Below are 24109 nucleotides of genomic sequence, written 5' to 3'. Positions count from 1 at the left end.
GTCTTTAATCCATTTTGAGTTGATTTTTGTATATAGTGTAAGAGTCTAGTTTCATCTTCTGCATTCTCAATACCATTTATTGAAGAGACTATCCTTTTCAAATTATATATTCTTGAGATCTTTGTCAAAAATCAATTTGCCATAAATGTATGGGTTTATTTCAGGGGCATAATATCCTGTTCCATGTGTTGATATATCTTTTTTTAATGCCAGTACCATGCTATTTTGATTACAGTAACTTTATAATATATTTTGAAATCAGGGAGTATGATGCCTCCAGATTTGTTCTTTTTGCTCAAGATTGCTTTGACTATTTGGGGTCTTTCGTGGTTACATGTGGATTTGAGGATTGGTTTTTCTTTTTTATAAAAAAAAGACTTTGGAATTTTGATGAAGATGGCATTGAATCTGTGGATTTGGGTAGTTTGGTTACTATGGACATTTTAACAATACTAATTATTCCAATCCATGAACACAGGATATTTTTCCATTTATTTGTGTTTCCTTCCATTTCTTTTTTTTTTTTTTTTTTTGAGACAGAGTCTCACTCTGTTACCCAGGCTGGAGTGCAGTGGCACGATCCCAGCTCACTGCAACCTCCACCTCCCGAGTTCAGTTGATTCTTCTGCCTCAGCCTCCTGAGTAGCTGGGACCACAGGCATGTGCCACCACAGCCAGCTACTTTTTGTATTTTTAGCAGAGACAGGGTTTCACCATATTAGAAAGGCTGGTCTCGAACTCCTGTCCTCATGATCTGCCCACCTCACCCTCCGAAAGTGCTGGGATTACAGGCGTGAGACACCTTGCCGGGCCTCCTTCCATTTCTTTCATCAGTGTTTTATAGTTTTCAGTATACAGACCCTTCCCCTTCTAACAACGAAAGCATTTGACATAATTCAACACCTTTTCATGATAAAAATAAACACTCAACAAACTAGAAACAGAAGTACACCCCCTCATCATAATAAAAAGCCATATACAAAACACCCATAGTGAACACCATACTCAATGGTGAAACATTGAAAACATTTCCTCTAATATAGGAACAAAGCAAAGATGCTTGCTTTCACTATTTTCATTCAACATAGCACTGAACATTCTAGCCAGAGCAATTAGGCAAGAAAAAGAAATAAAAGGCATCCACATTGGAAAGGAAGAAGTAAAATCATCTCTGTTCACTGATTATATTGATCCTTTTTTTCTTAGTTGGGGTCTTACTCTATTACCCAGGCTAGAGTGCAGTGGCACAATCATGGCTCACTGCATCCTTAAACTCCTGGCCTCACATGATTCTCCCACCCCGGCCTCCCAATTTGCTATGATTACTGGTATGAGCCACCAGGCTCAGGCCTGATATGATCTTTTATGTAGAATATTCTAAAGGTTCCACACACCAAAAAAAACCTGTTAGAATTAATAAATGATTTCAACAAAGTAGCACATACAAAGTAAACACACAAAAAGTCACATTTCTATATGCTAACAATCTGAAAAGGAAATTTAAAAACAGTTCCATTTACAATGCATTAAAAAGAATTAAATATTGGCCGGTTGCAGTAGCTTATGCCTGTAATCCCAGCACTTCGGGAGGCTGAGGCGGGTGGATCACCTGAGGTCAGGAGTTCAAGATCAGCCTGGCCAACATGGCAAAACCCCGTCTCTACTAAAAATACAAAAATTAGCCAGGCATGGTGGCAGGCACCTGTAATCCCAGCTACTCGGGAGAGTGAGGCAGGAGAATCGCTTGAACCCAGGAGGCGGAGGTTGCAGTGAGCCAAGATCATGCCACTGCGCTCCAGCCTGGGCGACAAGAGGGAAATTCCATCTCAAAAAACTAAACTAAACTAAAATAAAATAAATAAATAATAAATAAAATAAAATTAAATATTTAGGAATTAACCAAGAGGTAAAACGACTTATACAATAGAAACTACAAAACATTGCTGAAAGAAATTAAAGAAGACAAATTAATGGAAACACATCCCATGTTTGTGGATTGGAAGAGTTAATATTGCTAAGATGTGAAATACTACCCAAAGCAATCTACATATTCAATGTGATCCCTATCAAAATCACGATGATGTTTTTCACTGACATTTCTTAAATAACCATCCTAAAATGTATATGGTATCTCAAGGTGACGCAGGGCAAGTTCTTGGCTTCACTCAGGAAGGAATTCAAGAGCAAGCCAGGGGTAGAAGAAAACAGCTTTATTGAAGCAGTGGCAGTGTTACAGCTCTGTGACTGCTCCTGCCATGCAGGGCTACCCCACAGGCAGTGTGCTGAGAGTAGCAGCCTAGGGGCAGTTTTGCAGTTATATTTATACCCACTCTTAATGGTATGCTAATTAAGGGGTCGGTTCTTTTAAAATAGCTCAAAAATGGGCAGTAACTTTCAGGTGTTGCCATGGCAATGGTAAACAGTTATGGCGTTAGTGGGCATGTCTTATGGAAAGGTGCCTTCAGTGTCTCTTCCCAGTTTCTTTTTTTTTGAGATGGAGCCATGCTGGAGTGCAGTGATAAAATCTCAGCTCACTGCAACCTCCGTCTCCCAGGTTCAAGTGATTCTCCTATCTCAGCCTCCTGAGTAGCTAGGACTACAGGCGCCCGCCACCAAACCTGGCTAATTTTTGTATAATTTTTTATATTTTTAGTAGAGATGGTGTTTCACCATGTTGGACGCTGGTCTTGAACTCCTGGCCTCAAGTGATGCGCCCGGCTCGGCCTCCCAAAGTGCTGGCATTACAGGCATGAGCCACCACACCCAGACTCTTCCCAGTTTCAACCAGTCTTCGACCTGGCCCAGAGTCGAGTTCCACCTGCCTCCTACCTCATTCTCCCGTCAGAGATCAGATACTCCTCCTTAATCTGAAAGGGGTTGCAAAAGGGTGGAGGTCCATGTTCTGTAACTGCTCCCTGCTGAGTTTATGGGAATAGGCCCTGCTTAGCACTAGAGGAGTAAAAATCTCCAGATACCTGACCCAAGGCGGCCCAAAGGCAGGATGCTTTCATTCTCTAGGTCAGAAGATGGATGGGTTAGAAACTTTGTACCAGCATTGTCTTTACCTGGAACTGCTGTAACCTGGAAGACACAAACTTTATTAAGAGGTTAAACAAGCAGGCTGGGAATGGTGGCTCATGCCTGTAATTCCAGCACTTTGGGAGGCTGAGGTGGGCAGATCACCTGAGGTCAGGAGTTCGAGACCAGCCTAACCAACATGGTGAAACCCCATCTCTACTAATGATTCAAAAATTAGCTGGGTGTGGTGGCTCACACCTGTAATCCCAGCTACTCGGGAGGCTGAGGCAGGAGAATCGCTTGAACCCAGGAGGGGGGAGGTTGCAGTGAGCTGAGATCGTGCCATTGCACTCCAGTCTGGGCAGCAAGAGCAAAACTCCATCTCAAAAAAAAAAGAGGTTAAACAAGCAAGGGCCAAAGATTAGTAATAACAAGACAGCTATCAAAGGTCCTAGGAGAGGTAAGAACCAAGTGAGACCTGGGAGGGCTTTTTTTTTTTTTTTTTTTTGAGATGAAGTCTTGCTCTTGTCGCCCAGGCTGGAGTTCAATGGCGCAATCTCAGCTCATTGCAACCTCTGCCTCCCGGGTTCGAGCGATTCTCCTGCCTCAGCCTCCCAAGTAGCTGGGATTACAGGCGCCCGCCACTACATATGTCTAATTTTTGAATTTTTAGTAGAGACGGGGATTCACCATGTTGGCCAGGCTGGTCTAGAACTCTTGACCTCAGGCAATTTGCCTGCCTCGGCCTCCCAAAGTGCTGGGATTACAGACATGAGCCACCGTGCCTGGCCGGGAGGGCATTTTTGATAATCAACCAGATATAGCTGGAGTCAGTGACCCAGCATCTACGTGACCAGATAGATTGCTGATAGATCGTTTGAATGTTAATCTCAACCTGTCCAGGTTTTACTCATAACTGCACAGGCTCCACCTTGTTCAGCTAGTAAATAATCCAATGCTAGTCTGTTATCAAGAACTACATTTGCCAAAGAGTCTAGGAATCCTTGAATTCTTTTTAATGCCTGACCTGTGTTGGTGGCTAATGATTCCAGGGTTTGAGTCAGTTCTTTAGGGTTAACTCATGGTAGGCAAAGCCACCCTAGGGGGGCCACTAGTTCTAATGCCACTCCAGTTCCTGTCAGAATTAATCCTATTGCTCATTCATTTCTGGTATTCCTCAGTCTTACAGGGTTTTATATGGTGACCCCCGGAAGGCCAAAGGGTGGCCAACATACACTCACCCCTGTTCCAAGTTTTTGATATACAAAGGAAAGCTACTCCTAAAAGAACAGGAGGTCCCCTGGGGAGTTAGGAGTGGTTATGGGATGTGACTTCTTCCCACTTATGACCACAAATGAAAACGAACCAATTTGGGGTGCAATAGAGGCCCTATGAGGTGTGATGTCTATCTTTTGCCACTAAGTTGGGTCTGTAGAGATACAAGATATCTACCCCCATTCCAATGGGGGGGACCAAACAACCCTGGTAGGGTTTTCTGGGTTTTGTTTGTTTTTTGCTTTTTGACAGTTGGCAGAGCTAGCTGAGGCTTTATCTTGAAAAAACAAAACAAAACAAAACAATGGAATTGTTTTGTGGTTGGAAGCATGGGCAAGGGAGTTACCCCGAACAAGTGGGCTGTGGAGGAGGGCTGAGCCTCAAGTGGGTCTCCTGTGATTTCCTGCACAGCGGCCTCCCCCACAAGCTCTGGGGCAGCTGCAGGAGGGGGTAGGCTGGGAGGGACTGCCATAGTTGTTCGCTTGGGCAGTCCCTCCCAGGACATCAGCGGACTCGGACACCAGCTCCCCAGCCATGGTCCTGGAGGAGCTGGTGTGGCTGAAGGAGCTGAAATCCCTGCCAGAGTCAAGGCTGGAGCCCAGGCCGTAGCTGAGGCCAGGGCTTGTGAGGCCCCCAGGGGCCAAGCTCAGCTGTCTACTCAAGCAGCTGCGGCGCCAGGTCCTGCTTGGCCTGCTACAGGGCGGCCTCCAGCTCCCCACGCTGCTCAGCATCCACGATGGCCTCTGAGGCCCTCAATCTCAGCATGGACCCCGCTGATGTTGCAGATCATCTCAGAGTTCTCCATCTTCCTGCGACGCAGGTCATCCCTGTGCTTCCCAGCCAGTGTCTGCAACTCCTCATCCTTGACCTGGTGCAGACTCTTAGCCTTGCCTGGCCGCGGTGGGTGATCTCCTCGTACTGGGCCTTGACCTCCGCGATGATGCCATCCACGTCCAGGGAGCGGCTGTTGTCCATGGACAGCACCACAGACGTGTCCGAGATCTGGGACTGCAGCTCCCAGATCTCCTCTTCACACAGCTCTCCGGGGAAGTTGATCTTGTCAGTCAGCCCTTCCAGGTGAGACTCCAGCGCTGCCTTGTTCATGTAAGCTCCATCCACATCCTTCTCAATGAAGGCAAATTCATTCACCATCTCTGTCTGCTCGTTGATCTCATCCTGGTACTTATCCTTGAAGTCTTCCAGCAGCCTCTGTGTGTTGCCAAGCTCTGCCTCCAGCTTCAGCTTCTCCTGGCCCAGTGTCCAGCTGCTGCCCAAGGTTGTGGATGTGGCTCTCGAACACGCTGTCCATGTTGCTCCCAGCTGTCTTCTGCTGCTGCAGGAGGCTCCCCTTAGTCTCCAGCATTTGTTCTGCTGCTCCAGGAACTGCACCTTGTCGATGAAGGAGGCAAACTTGTTGAGGGTCTTGATCTGCTCCTTCTCCTGGGTGTGCACAGCCTGGATGTTGGGGTCCAGGTCCAGCTTAAGGGGGGCTCAGCAGACTCTGGTTCACCATGATGGCTGTGTCGCCCACCCCCACCCCATACCACTGCCCCACCATAGCCACCACCCAGACTCATGCTGGTGCCTAGGCCACTCCAGAAGCTGCTACTGCTGCCCACTCGGGAGAAGCTCAAGGAGCTGATGTGGGCACCGGGACCGCTGGTGTAGGAGCAGCTACTGAAGGCCCAGAGGCCAGAGATGGATGCCTTGTAGGGCTTCTGGGTCACCGTGATGGACACAATGGAGGCAGGAGTGGAGGTAGGCAGGCCGAACCAGATGTAGATTCAAGGAGTGGAGAAGCTGCCTGTAGGTTAGCCCTTGTTTTCCAGAAGGGGGCGGTAATCCCACCTTCCCAGATTAGGCAGTTGTTTTTTTCTCTGTATGTTCCGATCTGGGAGAAGGCACTGTATATGGTCTCCTTGATCACAAGTGGAATATTATTTATCTTGCTATGGCTTTGGGAACTTGGCAACTAGAGTTGGGTCACAGCATTGCGGGGAAGCTTCCACTTTTGTGTCATTAACACAACAGTGGGTGCAAAAGATAGAATCATTAGTGCCCTAGAGATCTAGATACATGCCTTGATAGAATCATTAGTGCCCTGCAGATCTAGACACACACCTTCCCAGGTCCAGGCAGTAGTGGTGGGGGGTTTCAGGTAGAATCCATCAAGTGCGCGAGAGAAAGTTCCACCTAATGGTCGGGGTCTGGGTACTTTGAGATTGCTATGGATGGTGAAGAGGGCCAGGGAGTTAGCCATGAGAGTTTTTGGATCGGCCAGAAGGTGAAATTCTCTATCCTGGGGATGTTGATGGCAAATCCAGCAACCATGAAGATGATTTCCTAAAGCTATAATTTTTGAAATATTTACTATAAAGTTTTGTTCCCACTTACATGGGATTAGGTTAATTGGGAGAGCAAACAGGATTAATGGTGGCACGTGGTATCCACTTGGGCCTTAGAATGGCCTCTACACCCAACAAGGACAAAAGAGATGTTTCCTGGGAGGAAGTAGTTGCCCAAAGCGACAGAAAAGAAGTATTACAATCAGGAAGAAGAGAAAAACATTCCCACCACAGTGTCACGTTACCACTTATGGCTGAATATTGATTTTGTTAAATAGGTAGCAGAGGTCCTCCAAAAGTTCACAGATATGGGTCGTGGTATCCTGCTTTTGTGCCTGTGACTCATAAGAAACAGGTTTAATCCTAGACAGGTGTACCCAACAAGTTATTCCCTGAAGTTTAGCAGCAGAGGGGATACTCAACAACACCTGACAGGGGCTCTGTCATTTCGGTTGTAATTGATCCTCGGGGGAATCTTTCTTTCCAAGTTTTTATTAAGACTAAGCCTCCTGGCCGGGTGCGGTGGCTCACGCCTGTAATCCCAGCGCTTTGGGAAGCCAAGGCTGGCGGATCACGAGGTCAGGAGATGGAGACCATCCTAGCTAACACGGTGAAACCCCGTCTCTACTAAAAACACAAAAAATTAGCCGGGCATGGTGGCGGGCGCCTATAGTCCCAGCTACTCGGGAGGCTGAGGCAGGAGAATGGCGTGAACCTGGCAGGCAGAGCTTGCAGTGAGCCAAGATCGCGCCACTGCACTCCAGCTTGAGCGACAGAGCAAGACTCCGTCTCAAAAAAAAAAAAAAAAAAAAAGACTAAGCCTTCTGGTTGAATGGTGGAGTCAATTTCTTCTCCTGTGAGATGAGCCAATATTGTATTTCCATATGCTTGGAGGACTCAACCTGGCCTAAGTTGATAATATGAGTGAGCATTCTATGTGCCTCTTCATCAAACAAGAGGTCTAAAATTAAAAAGAGCCTCTCATAAGTCATTTCAAATGCGCTAAGCTTTAAGGCTCCTCTTGGAGCCGTCCTCATGTGCAGAGAAGCTAGGGTAGGAGAGAAACCCAGGCCTCTGAGGTCTCCTGACAGGATTTTGCTACTGTCCTTTTATTTTTTATTTTATTTATTTTATTTTATTTTATTTATTTTATTTATTTATTTATTTATTTTTTTTGAGACGGAGTCTGGCTCTGTTGCCCAGGCTGGAGTGCAGTGGCGCAATCTCGGCTCACTGCAAGCTCCGCCTCCCGGGTTCATGCCATTCTCCTGCCTCAGCCTCCTGAGTAGCTGGGACTACAGGTGCCCACCATTATGCCCGGCTAAATTTTTGTATTTTTAGTAGAGACGGGGTTTCATTGTGTTAGCCAGGATGGTGTTGATCTCCTGACCTCGTGATCCACCTGCCTCGGCCTCCCAAAGTGTTGGGATTACAGGCTTGAGACACCATGCCTGGCCTTTTTATTTTATTTTTATTTTTTGAGACAGAGTCTCGCTCTGTTGCCCAGGCTAGAGTGCAGTGGCACTATCTCAGCTCACTGCAACCTCTGCCTCCCGGGTTCAAGCGATTCTCCTGCCTCAGCCTCCCAAGTAACTGGGATTACAGGCACCCGCCACCATGCCTGGCTAATTTTTGTATTTTTAGTAGAGACGGGGTTTTGCCATGTTGGCCAGGCTGGTCTCAAACTCCTGACCTAAGGTGATCCACCCACCTCGGCCTCCCAAAGTGCTGGGATTACAGGAGTGAGCCACTGCACCTGGCCTGCTCGTGTCCTTTTAAAAACATGGTTGGGGCCAGGCGTGGTGGCTCACGCCTGTAATCCCAGCACTTTGGGAGGCCAAGGCAGGCGGATCACGAGGTCAGGAGATCGAGACCATCCTGGCTAACATGATGAAACCCTGTCTCTACTAAAAATACAAAAAAAAAAATTAGCCAGGCGTTGTGGCAGGCACCTGTAGTCCCAGCTACTCGGGAGGCTGAGGCAGGAGAATGGCGTGAACCCAGGAGGCGGAGCTTGCAGTGAGCCGAGATCGCGCCACTGCACTCCAGCCTGGGCAACAGAGTGAGACTCCAAATCAAAACAAACAAACAAACAAACAAAACATGGTTGGGTTTTTCTACTGTACCTGAGGATTGAGGTCTCCAGGAGGAGTGAAGATGATAGATAATTCCTGAGTCTGAGGAAACCTGCTGGGTCACCTTGGCTGTGAAGGAGGGTCTGTTATCACTGTGCAGGCTTTTTGGTAATCCAAACTTTGGGATGATTCTGTATTCAGACTGGTTTCTCAAATCTTGTTGGTAAAGAAACTATTTCAGACTGTAAAAAGCATCACCAGGGCCTGTGAACTTTGTGCCCGTAATGACCCAGAAAGCCACCGCATACCCCCAACCCTACTCAAACCTGTACAACACCAAGGAGCATACCCTGGGGAAGATTGGCAGATTTCATCCAGATGCCACCTTACTGGGGACTAAAATATTTGCTAGTATTTATAGACACTTTCACCGGGTGGATAGACGCTTTTCCCATAAGACCAGAAAAAGCATTAGAAGTATCCAAATTCCTACTTAACTACTTAAAGTATTTCCTATTGTGGAAATACTTGACTATTTCCCATTGCTCAGCCTCAGGGAGAAAGAGTTTGCTGCTTTGTAGAAATCACCCTGAGCGATCCTTTTGTGAGTCTTTCTGCTCTGCTCATTTCCGTTCCTTGGGGGTATAGTATGGTGTCACTGACATGGCGGAGCATTAGGTATTAGTATAGCAGCCTGTAGTACTGGTGTTTTTTTTTTTTTTTTTTTGAGGTGCCCAGGCTGGAGTGCAGTGGTGTGATCTCAGCTCACTGCAACCTCCGCTTCCCGGGTTCAAGTGATTCTCCTGCCTCAGCCTCCCAAGTAGGTGGTACTACAGGCACGTGCCACCATGCCCGGCTAACTTTTGTATTTTTCGTAGAGACAGCGTTTCACCATGTTGGTCAGGCTGGGAGGACTGGTGTTTCTTCAGCTGTAGCTTTGACTGCTCTGTCTGCCAGAACATTGCCTCTGATAATAGAGGTGTCTCCCTTTTGGTATCTCCTGCCGTGAGTAACCGCTACCTACTTTGGGAGTTGGACAGCATCTAACAGTTCCAAGCTCTCAGAATGTTGTGTGAGGGGGTCCCTTGGCTGTCAGTAGTAGCTGTTCTTTCCCTATGGCTTCATGAACATGGAACACCCACAACCCGTATTTGGAGCCAGTAAATATATTGATTCTTAAGTCTTTTCCCAATTGGAGGGCCCTAATTAGAGCAATTAATTCTGCTTTTTGAGCGGAAGTCTGGGGAAGTAAAACTTTTGCCTCAGTGACTTCTTGTTGGCTGACCTCTACATGAAGTGCCGGTCTTACTCCCTTATGAATGAAGCTGTTTCCATCTATAAACCACTCGACATCTGGATCAGGCAGGGGCTCATCTTTGAGGTCAGGCCTGCTGGAGAAAAGTCTATTCTATGATTTCCACGCAGGAGTAAATGAGTTGGGAATGTTTCTTAGGACATGAAATATGGCTACAGAGTAGCAGGCTTTAAAACCTGACATACTTTTAAGGGTAAAATCTGGGGTGAAGGCCGGGTGTGGTGATGCACACCTGTAATCCCAGCACTTTGGGAGGCTGAGGCGGTGAGGCGAGTGGATCACTTGAGGTCAGGAGTTCGAGATCAGCTTGGCCAACATGGTGAAACCCCATCTCTACTAAAAATACAAAAATTAGCTGGGTGTGGTGGTGGGTGCCTGTAATCCCAGCTACTCAGGAGACTGAGGCAGGAGAATCGCTTGAACCTGGGACGCAGAGGTTGCAGTGAGCCAAGATCATTCCACTGCACTCCAGCTTGGGCAACAGAGCAAGACTCTGTCTCAAAACAAAAACAAAAACAAAAACAAACAAAAAAAAACTGGGGTATTAAGCAGAAGAGCTTGATATTTAAGTAAGCAACCTCCTATTAGCCATTGGTGTCCTTTGGCCTCTAGGACCCCCTGCACTAGGTCAGGGGGATGGGTCACGACATCTAATTTTTGTCCTAAAGTAAGCTTACTGGCTTCTTCTGCCAATAGACTGGTGGGGGCCACAGGTCCACAGCTCACAAGCATCCTGGCCACCCAGCTGCCACCTGGTCTAGCTGTTTAGAAAAGTAAGCCACTGATCTAGGATTCTTCCCAAGCCTTTGAGTGAGAATGCCCAAAGCATCCCTTGTTTTTCAGCTACTCCTGTCACCATCTCTTCTTCACCCCTGGCTCACTCACCACTGATACAAGGCAGGTTCTTGGCTTCACCCAGGAAAGAATTCAAAAGCAAGCCAGTGGTAAAAGAAAACAGCTTTGTTGAATTGGTGGCAGCATTAAAGCTCCGTGACTGCTCCTGTGGAGCAGGCAACGGACAGTGTGCTGAGAGTAGCAGCCTAGCACCAGTTTTCCAGTCCTATTTATACCCACTTTTCTTTTCTTTTTTTTTTTTTTGAGACGGAGTCTTGCTCTGTCACCCAGGCTGGAGTGCAGTGGCGCGATCTCGGCTCACTGCAAACTCCGCCTCCCGGGTTCACGCTATTCTCCTGCCTCAGCCTCCCAAGTAGCTGGGACTACAGGCGCCCGCTACCACACCCAGCTAATTTTTTTGTACTTTTAGTAGAGACGGGGTTTCACCGTGTTAGCCAGGATGGTCTCGATCTCCTGACCTCGTGATCCACCCGCCTTGGCCTCCCAAAGTGCTGGGATTACAGGCGTGAGCCACCACGCCCGGCCTATATCAAAAATAGCTAGAAACTTCTTTTTTTTTTTTTTTTTTTTACAGATCTTACTCTGTCACCCAGGCTGGAGTGCAGTGGTGTGGTCTAGGCTCACTGCAACCTCTGCCTCCCAGGTTCAAATGATTCTCATGTCTCAGCTTCCCAAGTAGCTGGGATTACAGGTGCGTACCACCACACCCTACTAATTTTTGTATTTTTAGTAGAGGCAGGGTGTCACCATATTTGCCAAGCTGGTCTTAAACTCCTGACCTCAGGCGATCCGCCCACCTTGGTCTCCCAAAGTGCTGTGATTACAGGTATGACCCATTGCACCTAGCCTAAAAATAGCTAGAAACTTCTGAGTGTTGCCATGGCAAGGGGCAGTAACTTCCAGGCATTGCCAAGGCAAGAGGCGATAACTTCTGGGTATTGCCATGGCGATGGTAAACTCTTATGGTGCTCATGGGCAGGTGCTTTTGGTGCCTCTTCTTCGTTTCAGTCAGTCTTCATTCAAGTCTGGAGTTGATTCCCACCTGCCTCTACCCCAAAGAGACCCCTAATAGCCAAAACAATTCTGAAAAAGAACTGGACAAACAGTTCCTGATTTTGAAATTTATGACAAAGCTACAATAATTAAAACAATGTGGTACTGGCATAAAGACAGACACATAGATCAATGGAATAGACGGCCCAGAAATAAACCCTCTAATAGATGGTCCAGTGATCTTTGACAAGGGTATAGAGACTACCCAATAGGAAAAGGGCACTCTTTGGAACAAATGGTGCTGGGAAAACTGGACCTCGACATGCAGAATAATGAAGTTGGACCATATACAAAACACCGTATACAAAAATCAACTCAAAATGGATTAAATACCTAAATGTAAGACCTAAAACTTTAAAATTCTTAGAAAAGAACTAAGGACAGGGCCAGGTGCAGTTGCTCACACCTGTAATCCGAGCACTTTGGGGGGGCTGAGTCCGGTGAATTGTCTGAGCCCAGGAGTTCAAGACCAACCTGGGCAACATGGTGAAACCCCGTCTCTACTAAAAACACAAAAAATTAGCTGGGTGTGGTGGTGCACACCTGTAGCCCCAGCTACTCGGGAGGCTGAGGCAGTAGAATCACCTGAACCCTGAAAGTGGAGGTTGCAGTGAGCCAAGATAGTACCAATACACTCCAGTCTGGGTGACAGAGTGAGACCCTGTCTCAAAAAAAAAAAAAAAAAAAATGACGGCAAAACATCACAGCATTAAATTTGACAGTGATTTCTTGGATATGATACCAAAGGCACAGGCAACAAAATAAAATATAGACATCAAATTTTATGAAAATTGAAAATTTTGTGCATCAAAACACAATATTAATGAAGTAAAAAGGCAACCCATAGAATGGGAGAAAATACTTGAAAATTATATATCTCAGAATTGCTATGCAAAATATAGACAGAACTCCTAAAACTCCACAACAAAAAGCTAACTTGATTCAAAAATGGGCAAAAGACTTTAATAGACATTTTTCCAAATAAGATATAGAAATGGCCAACAAGCCCATGAAAAGAGGCTCAGTATCACTAATCATTGGGGAAATTCAAATCAAAACCACAATGATATACTATCTCACACCCATTAGGATGGCTATTATCAAAAAACAAAATAACAAGTGTTGGCAAGGATGTAGAGAAATTAGAACCCTTGTGTACTGTTGGTGGGAATGGAAAATTGTACAGCCAGTGGGTAAAACTGTATGGCTGTTCGACAAAATATTAAAAACACAGTTACCAAATGATCCAGCAATTCCACTTATTGATATATACTCCCCAAGGAATTGAAAGCAGGATCTTGAAGAGATATGTGTACACCCATGTATATAGCAGCATTATTCACAATAGCTAACATGAAAGCAACGCAATTGTCCCTTGACAGATGAATAGAATGTGATGTATACACAATGCAATGTAATATTATTTAACCTTTAAAAGGAAGGAAATTCTGACATATGCTACAACATGGATGAACCTTGAGGACATTATGCTAAGTAAAATAAGCTCATCACAAAAAGACAAATACTGTATGATTCCACTCACATGAGGTTCTTAGAGTCGTCAAAGTCATGGAGAGAGAGAGTAGAATGGTACTTGCCAGGGACTATGGCAAGGGGTAATGGAGAGTTGTTGTTTAATGAGTACAGAGTTTCAGTTTTAGAAGATGAAAAGAGTTACAGAGATGGATGGTGGTGATGGTTGCACAACATTGCAAATGTATTTAATATCACTGCATTGTACACTTAAAATTGGTTAAAGTGGCCGGTTGTGGTGGCTCATGCCTGTAATCCTAGCACTTTGGGAGCCCGAGGCGGGCAGATCACCTGAGGTCAGGAGTTCAAGAACAGCCTGGCCAACATGGTGAAACCCTGTGTCTATTAAAAATACAAAAATTAGCCGGGCGTGGTGGCAGGCGCCTGTAATCCCAGCTACTTGGGAGGTTGAGGCAGGAGAATTGCTTGAGCCTGGGAGGCAGAGGTTGCAGTGAGCCAAGATTACTCCATTGCACTCCAGCCTGGGTGACAGAGCAAGATTCTGTCCCCCCCCCAAAAAAAAGAAAAAAGATTGATTAAAGCTGGGCACAGTGGTATGTGCCTATAGTCCTAGCTACCTGAGAGGCTGAAGCAGGAGTATCATTTGAGGCCAGGAATTCAAGGCTATAGTATGCTATGATTGTGCCTGCAAATAGCCACTGCACTCCAGCCTGGGCAACATAGTGAGGCTCCCAACTTTTAAAGAAATGGGTAAGATGGTAAATTTTATGTTATGTCAATTTTAACACAATGTTTTTAAATGAAAAATATTTAAAAGTCTATGTCTAGGCCAGGCACGGTGGCTCACGCCTGTAATCCCAGCACTTTGGGAGGCCAAGATGGGTGGATCAGGAGGTCAAGAGATGGAGAACATCCTGGCCAACATGGTGAAATCCCGTCTCTACTAAAAATAGAAAAATTAGCTGGGCGTGGTGGCGCGTGCCTGTAGTCCCAGCTACTTGGGAGGCTGAGGCAGGAGAATCGCTTGAACCTGGAAAGCAGAGGTTGCAATGAGCTGAGATCGCACCACTGTACTCCAGCCTGGTGACAGAGCAAGACTCTGTCTTCAAAAAAAATAATAAATAAATAAAAATAAAAATCTATGTCTAGGCACGTTAATATTCAAACTTCAGAAAACCAAAGACAAAGAGAAATTCTTCACAGAAACCACGGTGGGAGAATGCCTTAACTACAGAAAAACAAGGAAAAGAATTACATCAGAGTTTTCATCAGAAGCCATGCAAGCAAGAAAAGAGTGGAGTGAAACATTTAAAATGTTGAATGAAAAAAAAAAGATAGTAACCTAGAATTCTGTAGCCAGTGAAACTGTCTTTCAAAAGTAAAGGAGGCTTACTCAGACAAACAAAAACTGAGGGTATTTGTTATTAGTAGACCTGCCTTGCAAGAAAAGTTAGAAGTTCTTCAGAAGGAAGGAAAATTATAGTGGCCAGAAGTTCAGATCTATATGAATAAAGGAAGATCATTGGAGAAGGAATAAATTAAAGTAAAACAAATCTCATTTATTTTTTATTATTCTTGATCCAATAGGTAACTGCTTATGCAAAGTAATAATAGTTAAAATGGGTCCCCAGCACATAAGCCCACATATTGCCCTACACCCCAGGGAACAGGTGGTCCAGTATATCAGAGAGACTGCCCTCAGGATATATGGAGCCAAAATGCATGCCCCCTAAACCTGAGAGCTGTCTGCTCAGGGCCATAGCCACAGACAGCAACCCCACTCCCTCCAGCAGCAGGGCTACCATGCACCAATATGCACTGCCCGAGGACCCAATACCTGGTCCACTGCCACCACCACTAGTTCCCTCATGACATGCCTGGAGTCCTGAAGACCAGTCAACCTGGGGCTCACTATCACAACCGCTAGTGCCTTCATGCGCCACCTGGAGGCCTGATGACCAGCCTACCTGGTGCCCCAGGCCCCAGCAAAGCCTCACCAAAGCCTCCACAAACAACTATAGCCTAAGCTACTCAGGAATTCACAGATATCACTGACATTGATTACAACTGAATAAATCATATAAAGACTACACTATGGCACCCACTCAGAACCAAAGCCAAAGTGCCCTAACCAACCAACACTATAGATACATCTACAGAAAAAAGACTTCCCTATGAAAGCCACTCCATAAAACTGGAAGGATGGACTATTACACCCAATGTGCAGATATCAGTATAAAGGCATAAGAAACATGAGAATGCAGGAAATATAACTCCTCCAAAGAAACACAATAATTCTCCAGTAACAGACCCCAAAGAAAAGTAAATCTATGAAATGCCTGAAAACGAATTCAAAATAATAATCTTAAGGAAACTCAGTGAGGCCAGGCACAGTGGCTCACACCTATAATCTCAGCACTTTGAGAGGCCAAGGTGGGAGGATCACTTGAGCCCAAGTGTTCAAGACCAGCCTGGGCAACACAGGGAGACCCTGTTTCTACCAAAAGTTTTTTAAAAAATTACCTGGGTATGGTGGCACATGCCTGTGTTCCCAGCTACATGGGAGGCTAAGGCAGAGGATCACTTGAGCCAGGGAGGTTGAGGTTGCAATGAGCCATGATTATGCCACTCATTCTGACCTGGGTAACAGAGCAAGGCCCTGTCATAAATGAATGAATGAATGAAAGAATAAGTAAATAAATAAATCCAAACAGAAAGCCTAAAATTGAAATAGTCTAGGAATAGACTATTATAAAAATATAATCAAGAGCTTCAACAATAGACTAGATAAGACAGAAAGATGAATTTCTGAACTTGAAGGTAGGCCTTTTGAAAAAAATTCAGTCAGAACAAAGGGAAAAAAGAATAAAAAAGAATGAAGAAAGCCTATGTGACATTTGGGACACCGTCAAGTGGACAAATATTGAAATTTTTGGAATTCCAGAAGTAGAGATGTGAAAAGGCACAGAAAATCTATCTAATGAAATAATAGCTGGAAACTTCCCAAGTCTTGAAAGAGATATAGATATCTAGGTATAGGAAGCTCAATGATTTCCCAATAGATTCAACCCAAAAATGTCCTCTCTGTGGCACATTATAATCAAACTGCCAAAAGTCAAAGAGAAGGAAGGAATTCTAAAAAGAGAAAGAGAAAAGTATCAAGTTACATATAAGGGAATCTTCATCAGACTAATGGCAGATTTCTCAGCAGAAATCTTACAGACCAGGCCAAAAACACTCACCAAGAATACTATACCAAACAAAGCTAGCCTTCAGAAATGTATGATAAATAAAGTCTTTCCCAGATAAGCAGAAACTGAGGGAATTTATTACCACTACATTGAACTTGTAAGAAATGCTCAAGGTAGTCCTACATCTGGAAGCAAAATGATGATATCCATCATCATGAAAACACACAAAAGTATAAAAATCACTGGTAGAGCAGGTACACAAAGGAGAAAGAGAAAGGAATCAAATATTACTACCACAGAAAAACACCAAATTACAAAGATAAACAATAAAAGAGGAAGAAAGAAAAGAAGGATAAACAAAAAAGTCAGAAACCCATTAACAAAATGGTGGGACTAAGTCCACATCTCTCAATAACCTTAAATGTAAATGGTTTCAATTTCCCAGTTAAAAGATATAGACTGGCTGACTGGGTATCAAAAACACGACCTAACTATATGCTGCTTACAAGAGACTCACTCATCTGTAAAGACACACAGACTGAAAGTGAAGGGATAAAAAAAAATGTATATATATATTCCATGCAAATGGAAAGCATGAAAGAGAAGGAGTAACTATACTTAGACAAAATAGACTAAGCCAAAAAAACATAAAAGGAGACCAAAAAGGTCATTATATAATGACAAAGGGATCAATTCAGAAGAGGACATAATGAATGCACCCAACACTGGAGCACCCAGGTTCATAAATCAAATATTATTACAGCTAAACAGAGAGATAGACCCCAATTCAATAATAACTGGATACTCTAACACCACACAGTCAGCCCTGAACAGATCATGTAGACAGAAAATAAACAAAGAAATATCAGACTTAAACTGCACTATAGACCAAACGGACATACATACATTTCATCCAACAGCTGCAGAATACACATTCTTCTTATCAGCTCATGGACTATTCCCCAGGATAGACCATATGTTAGGTCACAAAACAATATTAACCAATATAAAAAATTGAAATCTTATCAAGTTTTTTCTCATACTACAATGGAACAAAAATAGAAATCAATAATAAGAGGAACTCTGGAAACTACATAAATACATGAAAATTAAGTAACATAATCCTGAATGACCACTGGGTCAATGATGAAATTTAATAGAAAATTTAAAATTTTTGAAACTAATGAAAATGGAAATACAACATACCACAACCTGTAGATACAGCAAAAGCAGTACTAGGAGAAAAGTTTATAGCAATAAACATCTACAACTAAAAAGTAAAAAGATTTTTAATAAACAACTGAACAGTATACCTCAAGGAATCAGAAATGCAAGAACAAATTACATCCAAAATTAGTTGAAGGAAAGAAATAATAAAATCAGAGCAGAATTAAATAGAGGCTAAAAAATTACAAAAGGTCAAAAAACCAAAAAGTTGGTTTTTGAATAAATAAAATTGACAAGCCATTAGCTAGACTAAAGAAAAAAGAGAGAAGACAAAAATAAATAAAATCAGAAATTAAAAAGGAGACATTAATACAGATATCACAGAAATACAAAGGATCATTAGAGACTATTATGAACAAATATATGCCAATGAATCAGAAAACCTAAAAGTAATGAATAAATTCCTGGACACATAGCCTACCAGTATTGAACAAGGAACAAATGGAAAACCTGAACAAACCAATAACAAGTAAGACAGCTGTTGCAGTGGCTCATGCCTGTAATCCCAGCATTTTCGGAGGCCACGGCAGGCAGATTGCTTGAGTCCAGTAGTTCACAACCAGCCAGAGCACCACGGAAAAACCCCATCTCTACAAAAAATACTAAAAAACGACATGGTGGTACGCATCTATAGTCCCAGCTATTTGTGAGGCTGAGATGGGAGGATCACCCAAGCCCAGGACGTCAAGGCTGCAGTGAGCCCCACCCTCAAGCTGAAAAGCCACAACATGGTTGAGCCTGGAGGACATTATGTTAAGTGAAGTAAGTCAGGCACAGAAACAATGTTCTTAATGAAAAAAAAAACTTTGGGGCCTGGCGAGGTGGCTCACACCTGTAATTCCAGCACTTTAGGAGGCTGAGGCAGGCGGATCATCTGAGGTCAGGAGTTCAAGACCAGCCTGGCCAACAAGGTGAAAGCCTGTTTCTACTAAAAATACACACACACACACACACACACAAAATAGCTGGGCATGGTGGCACACGCCTGTAATCCCAGCTACTAGGGAGGCTGAGGCAGGAGAATAGCTTGAACCCAGGAGGCAGAGGTTGCAGTGAGCTGAGATCACGCAATTGCCCTCCAGTTTGGACAACAAGAGTGAAACTCTGTCTCAAAAAAAAAAAAAAACAAAACAAAAAAAAACAAAACTTTGACTAGTTCAAAGGTAGTGAGTTATCTCAACTGTTCAACTGTTCAGTCAGTTACAGATCAAACTCCTTGCTCTACTCTTTCCCTTCTTCTCACTAGTGCATGTGACTAGCATTAAAATAAATAAAATAAAAAATACTTTACTGCTAAAAAGTGCTAATGATCACCTGCGCCTTCAGCAAGTTGTAATCTTCTTACTGGTGGAGGGTCTTGCCTTGATATTGATGGCTGCTGACTGATCAGGATCGTAGTTGCTGAAAGGTGGAATGGCTGTGGCAATTTCTCAAAATACGACAATAATGAAGTTTTCCACATCGATGGACTCTTCCTTTCACAAAAGACTTCTCTGTAGTATGTGATGCATTTGATAACATTTTACCCACAGTAGAACTTTCATAATTGGAGTCAGTCCTTTCAAACCCTGACACTGCTTTATTAACTAAATTTATGTAATACTCTAAATCCTCTCTTGTCATTCCAACAATGTCCACAGCATCTTTACCAGGAGTAGATTCCTTCTCAAGAAATCACTTTCAGAGCTGGGCGCAACGGCTCACGCCTGTATTTTGGGAGGCCAAGGTGGGAGGATCACTTGAGCCCAGGAGTTTGAGACCAGCCTGGGCAACATGACAAGACCCCCATCTCTAAGAAAATAAAAATAAAGAAACTACTTTCTTCGCATATCCATAAGAACCAACTCCTCATCTATTCAAGTTTTACTATGAAATTGCAGCAATTCAGTCACATCCTCCTCTTTCACTTCTCATTCTGGTTCTCTCATTATTTCCACCACATTTGCAGTAACAGAAGTCTTGCTCCCCTCAAAGTCATCCATAAGTGTTGAAATCAACATCTTCCAAACTCCTGTTAATGTTGCCATTTTGATCTCCTCTGATGAATTACAAATGGTCTTAATGACATCCAGGATTCTAGATTCCAAAGGAATCCTTGTCTATGGAAGCTTATAGCCTTACAAAATGTATTTTTTAAATAATAAGAGTTGAAAGTAGAAATTACTCCTTGATCCATGGGCTGCAGAATAGATGTCGTGTGAGCAGGCAGGAAAAAACAATTTCCTTGCCTGTCCCCATGAGAGTTCTTGGGTGATCAGGTGCAGTGTTAATGAGCAGTAATATTTTGAAAATAATATTTTTTTCTAGGCCAAGCATGGTGGCTCATGCCTGTAATCCCAGCACTTTGGGAGGCTGAGGCAAGCAGATCACTTGAAGCCAAGAATTTGAGACTAGCCTAGCCAACATGACAAAACCCCATCTCTACTAAAAATATAAAATTTAGCTGGGCATGGTGGTGCGCACGTGTAGTCCCAGCTACTCCAAAGGCTGAGGCATGAGAATCACTTCAACCCAGGAGGTGGAGGTTGCAGTGAGCTGAGATTGCACCACTGCACTCCAGCCTCGGCAACAGAGTGAAACGCTATCTCAAAACAAACAAACAAACAAAAAAAGAGTATTTTTTTCTGAGCGCTACTTCTCGTGATCTTAGACTATTCAGTAAACCATGCTGTCAACAGATGGCAGTCATTCAAGCTTGTTGTTCCATTTGTACAGCAGAGGCAGAGTAGATTGAATGGAATTCTTATGAGCCCTAGGATTTTCAGAATAGTAAATGAGCACTGGCTTCAACCTAAAGTCACCATCTGCAGTACCCCTAATAAGAGAGTCAGCCTGTCCTTTGAAGCTTTGAAGCCAGGCATTGACTTTTCTCTAGCTCTAAAATTCTAAGAAGGCATCTTCTTCCAATAGAAGGCTGTTTTGTCTACATGGAAAATCTGTTGTGTAGCACAGTCACCTTCATCAAGGATCTTAGCTAGACCTTCTGGAAACTCGTTGCAGCTGCTGCATCAGCACTTGCTGCTTTACCACATTCATGTTAATGGAGATGGCTTCTTTCCTCAAACCTCACAAACCAACCTCTGCTAGGCCTGTATTTTCCTTCTGCAGCTTCCTTACTTCTCTCAGCCTTCATAGAATTGAAAAGGATTAATGTGGCTGGGCACTGTGGCTCAAACCTGTAATCCCAGCACTTTGGGGGCCAAGGCAGGAGGATCACCCGAGGTCAGGAATTTGAGACCAGCCTGGCCAACATGGTGAAACCCTGTCTCTACTGAAAATACAAAAATCAGCCAGGCGGCCGGGTGCGGTGGCTCACACCTGTAATCCCAGCACTTTGGGAGGCCGAGGTGGATGGATCACGAGGTCAGTAGTTCAAGACCAGCCTGACCAACATGGTGAAACCCTGTCTCTACTAAAAATACAAAAATTAGCCAGGTGTGGTGGCGTGTGCCTGTAGTCCCAGCTACTCGGGAGGCTGAGGCAGGAGAATTGCTTGAACCTGGGAGGCAGAGGTTGCAGGGAGCCGAGATCTCACCATTGCACTCCAACTTGGCTAACAGAGTGAGATTCCATCTCAAAAATGAATAAATAAATATAAAAAATCAGCCGGGCATGGTGGTGGGTGCCTGTAATCCCAGCTACTCAGGAGGCTGAGGCAGGAGAATTGCTTGAGCCCAGGAGATGGAGGTTGCAGTGAGCCGAGTTCGTGCCACTGCACTCCAGCCTGGCTGACAGAGTGGACTCTGTCTCAAAAAAAAAAAAAGGAAAGGAAAAAAATGCATATTTCCAAGCTTTGTCCACTGGAAATATCTAGAAACAAAGGCTAACCCAGTAGCAATGAATACATCTAGTATCAGATCGGATTACTAAATATCATTTCCCACTGAAGGGAACCAGGGATCTTTGGAGAGATGTATAATTCCAAGTCTGGGGCAGGAAATGTACAAGATGAGCCAGGAACATCTTGTGGTACTGGAAAACAAAGATATGTATAAAAGATCACTAGGGTCACATCAAAAGATTCAAGAGATAACTTGAAGACTGGCAAAAGATGGGGAAATTTGCACCTCAATAAGAATAATAACCACAATTATGTGAAACATAAAACTGTTAATCCATTATTTATTATTTTTATTTATACTTATTTATTTATTTTTTATTTAACATTTTTAAAAGGTCGCCATTGGAATATGCTAGGGCAACAAATCATTACTTTAAGAACTGGAAAATAAAAGGATCTTTTTTGAGATGCAGTCTCGCTCTGTCGCCCAGGCTGGAGTGCAGTGGCTTGATCTCAGCTCACTGCAACCTCCACCTCCTGAGTTCAAGCAATTCTCCTGCCTCAGCCTCCTCAGCTGGGATTACAGGCATGCACCACCACGCCCGGCTAATTTTTATATTTTTTAGTAGAGACAAGGTTTCACTGTTTTGGCCAGGCTGGTCTCTAACTCCTGATCTCAAGTGATCCACCCACCTCAGCTTCCCAAAGTGCTGGGATTACGGGCGTGAGCCACTGTGCCCAGCCTAATTATTTTGTCTTTCTTATCCTCACTGTACCAACAGGCAACCAAATGATGATGGGGAGAGTTTTTCTTTATAGACCTATTTCAGCTAGTAAATGAAGAAGAAACGGGAGGACTTAGAATATCAGTTTTAGGCTGGACACCATGCCTCACACCCGTGATCCCAGCACTTTGGGAGCCCAAGGGAGGGGAGCAGATCACTTCAGGTCAGGAGTTGGAGACCAGCCTAGCCAACATGGTAAAACCCCGTCTCTACTAAAACTACAAAAATTAGCCTGGCGTGGTGGCATGCACCTGTAATCCCAGCTACTCGGGAGGCCGAGGCAGGAGAATTGCTTGAACTTGGGAGACAGAGGTTGACCTGAGTGAGCCAAGATCACGCCACTGCACTCCAGCCTGGGTTACCAGGTGAGACTCTGTCCCAAACATATGTGTGTGTGTGTGTGTGTGTGTGTGTGTGTGTGTGTGTTCGCGCGCGTGCGCGCATGCATTTTAACCTCTAATGAATTAAAGGATCTAGGCAATGATCATCTATGGCTGCTAACCTCACAAAAAGAGGGAAAAACACAAAACCACCCATGAAGTAGTCTTGCCCCCTCCCCTCCCCAAAGAATCAAATTAAGCTTCTAGATGTAATTACAGAAAATGCAGGTATAGATTACCTTGACACTATAGGAATGCAATTACTAATATCCAGACTATGGGAAACTTGCAAAACCGAAAACATAAAAATAAAAAATAAGATCCAACATCTACTCCCAATTTTTAAAAGCTCTTAGTAGTACAGCTTTAATGAGACATATATAACAAGTCAAAAGGCAGTTTCATGATTATTGGTGAAACAGCAGAAGCACTCCCATGAAAGTTTCAGGAAAAAGACAATGTTGTCCTCTGATACCAGTAACATTTGAGAGACTGTTCTGCAAGTACTGGCCAAGGCAATTAGAAAAGAAAACAAATTACAAGGTGTAATGAAAACAAAACAAAACAAAAACAAAAAGAAGATGTGATGATGAGGTAAAATTATCATTATTTGAAAGAGAGGTCACTAATTCTGGGGATCTTAAGAAAATAAAATAAAAATCATTAGGAACAAAATAATTCAGTCGATATCTAGTTTAAAAATGGATTTATAAAAACCAACAGGTCTGCTGTAGACAAGGGGTCTGAAAACTATGGCCTGTGGTTCAAATCCAACCCCTTGTCTGTTTTTGCAAAGATTTACTGGAACACAACAACGCTCATTCATTTATGTATTGTCTATGGTTGCTTTCATGCTGTAACGGTGAAGTTGAGTAGCTGCGACAGAAGCCATAAAGTCCACAAAACCTAAAATATTTACTATTTGACCCCTTACAGAAAAAGTTTGCCAACCCCTGCTATAGATTAAAAAAAAAAAAATCAGTCAGAAAATAAAATGAAAAAAATAAAGGCCCCAATTTTGGTTTTTAGAGAAAGGGTCTCCCTCCGTAACCCAGGCTGGTGTGCAGTGGTGCAATCGTGACTCAAACGGCAGCCTCAAACTCCTGGGCTTCAGTGATCTTCCCATCTTAGCTTCTTGAGTAGCTGGGACTACAGGCACATGCCACTGTGCCCCACTCATGTTTAAAAAAATCTTTTCTCTGTAGGAACGGAGTCTTGCTATGTTTCCCAGGCTAGCCTCAAACTCCTGGCCTCAAGCAATCCTCCCCTATCTTGGCCTCCTAAAGCATTGGAATTACAGGTGTGAAGCATCATG

At 43.9% G+C, this 24109-nt stretch overlaps 1 pseudogene; it reads right to left on the bottom strand.

Annotated features, from left to right (window-relative positions):
• Window positions 1-5017: 5017 nt before the first annotated feature.
• LOC116810581 (keratin, type II cytoskeletal 8-like) lies at window positions 5018-6074 on the bottom strand (annotated as a pseudogene).
• Between the last annotated feature and the right edge of the window lie 18035 nt (window positions 6075-24109).

Source organism: Hylobates moloch, unplaced genomic scaffold (assembly GCF_009828535.3).
Source record: "Hylobates moloch isolate HMO894 unplaced genomic scaffold, HMol_V3 SCAFFOLD_5, whole genome shotgun sequence".
Classification (NCBI taxonomy): domain Eukaryota; kingdom Metazoa; phylum Chordata; class Mammalia; order Primates; family Hylobatidae; genus Hylobates; species Hylobates moloch.
The sequence above is the reverse complement of the archived record's forward strand: the minus strand, read 5'-3'. Positions and strand labels throughout refer to the sequence as shown.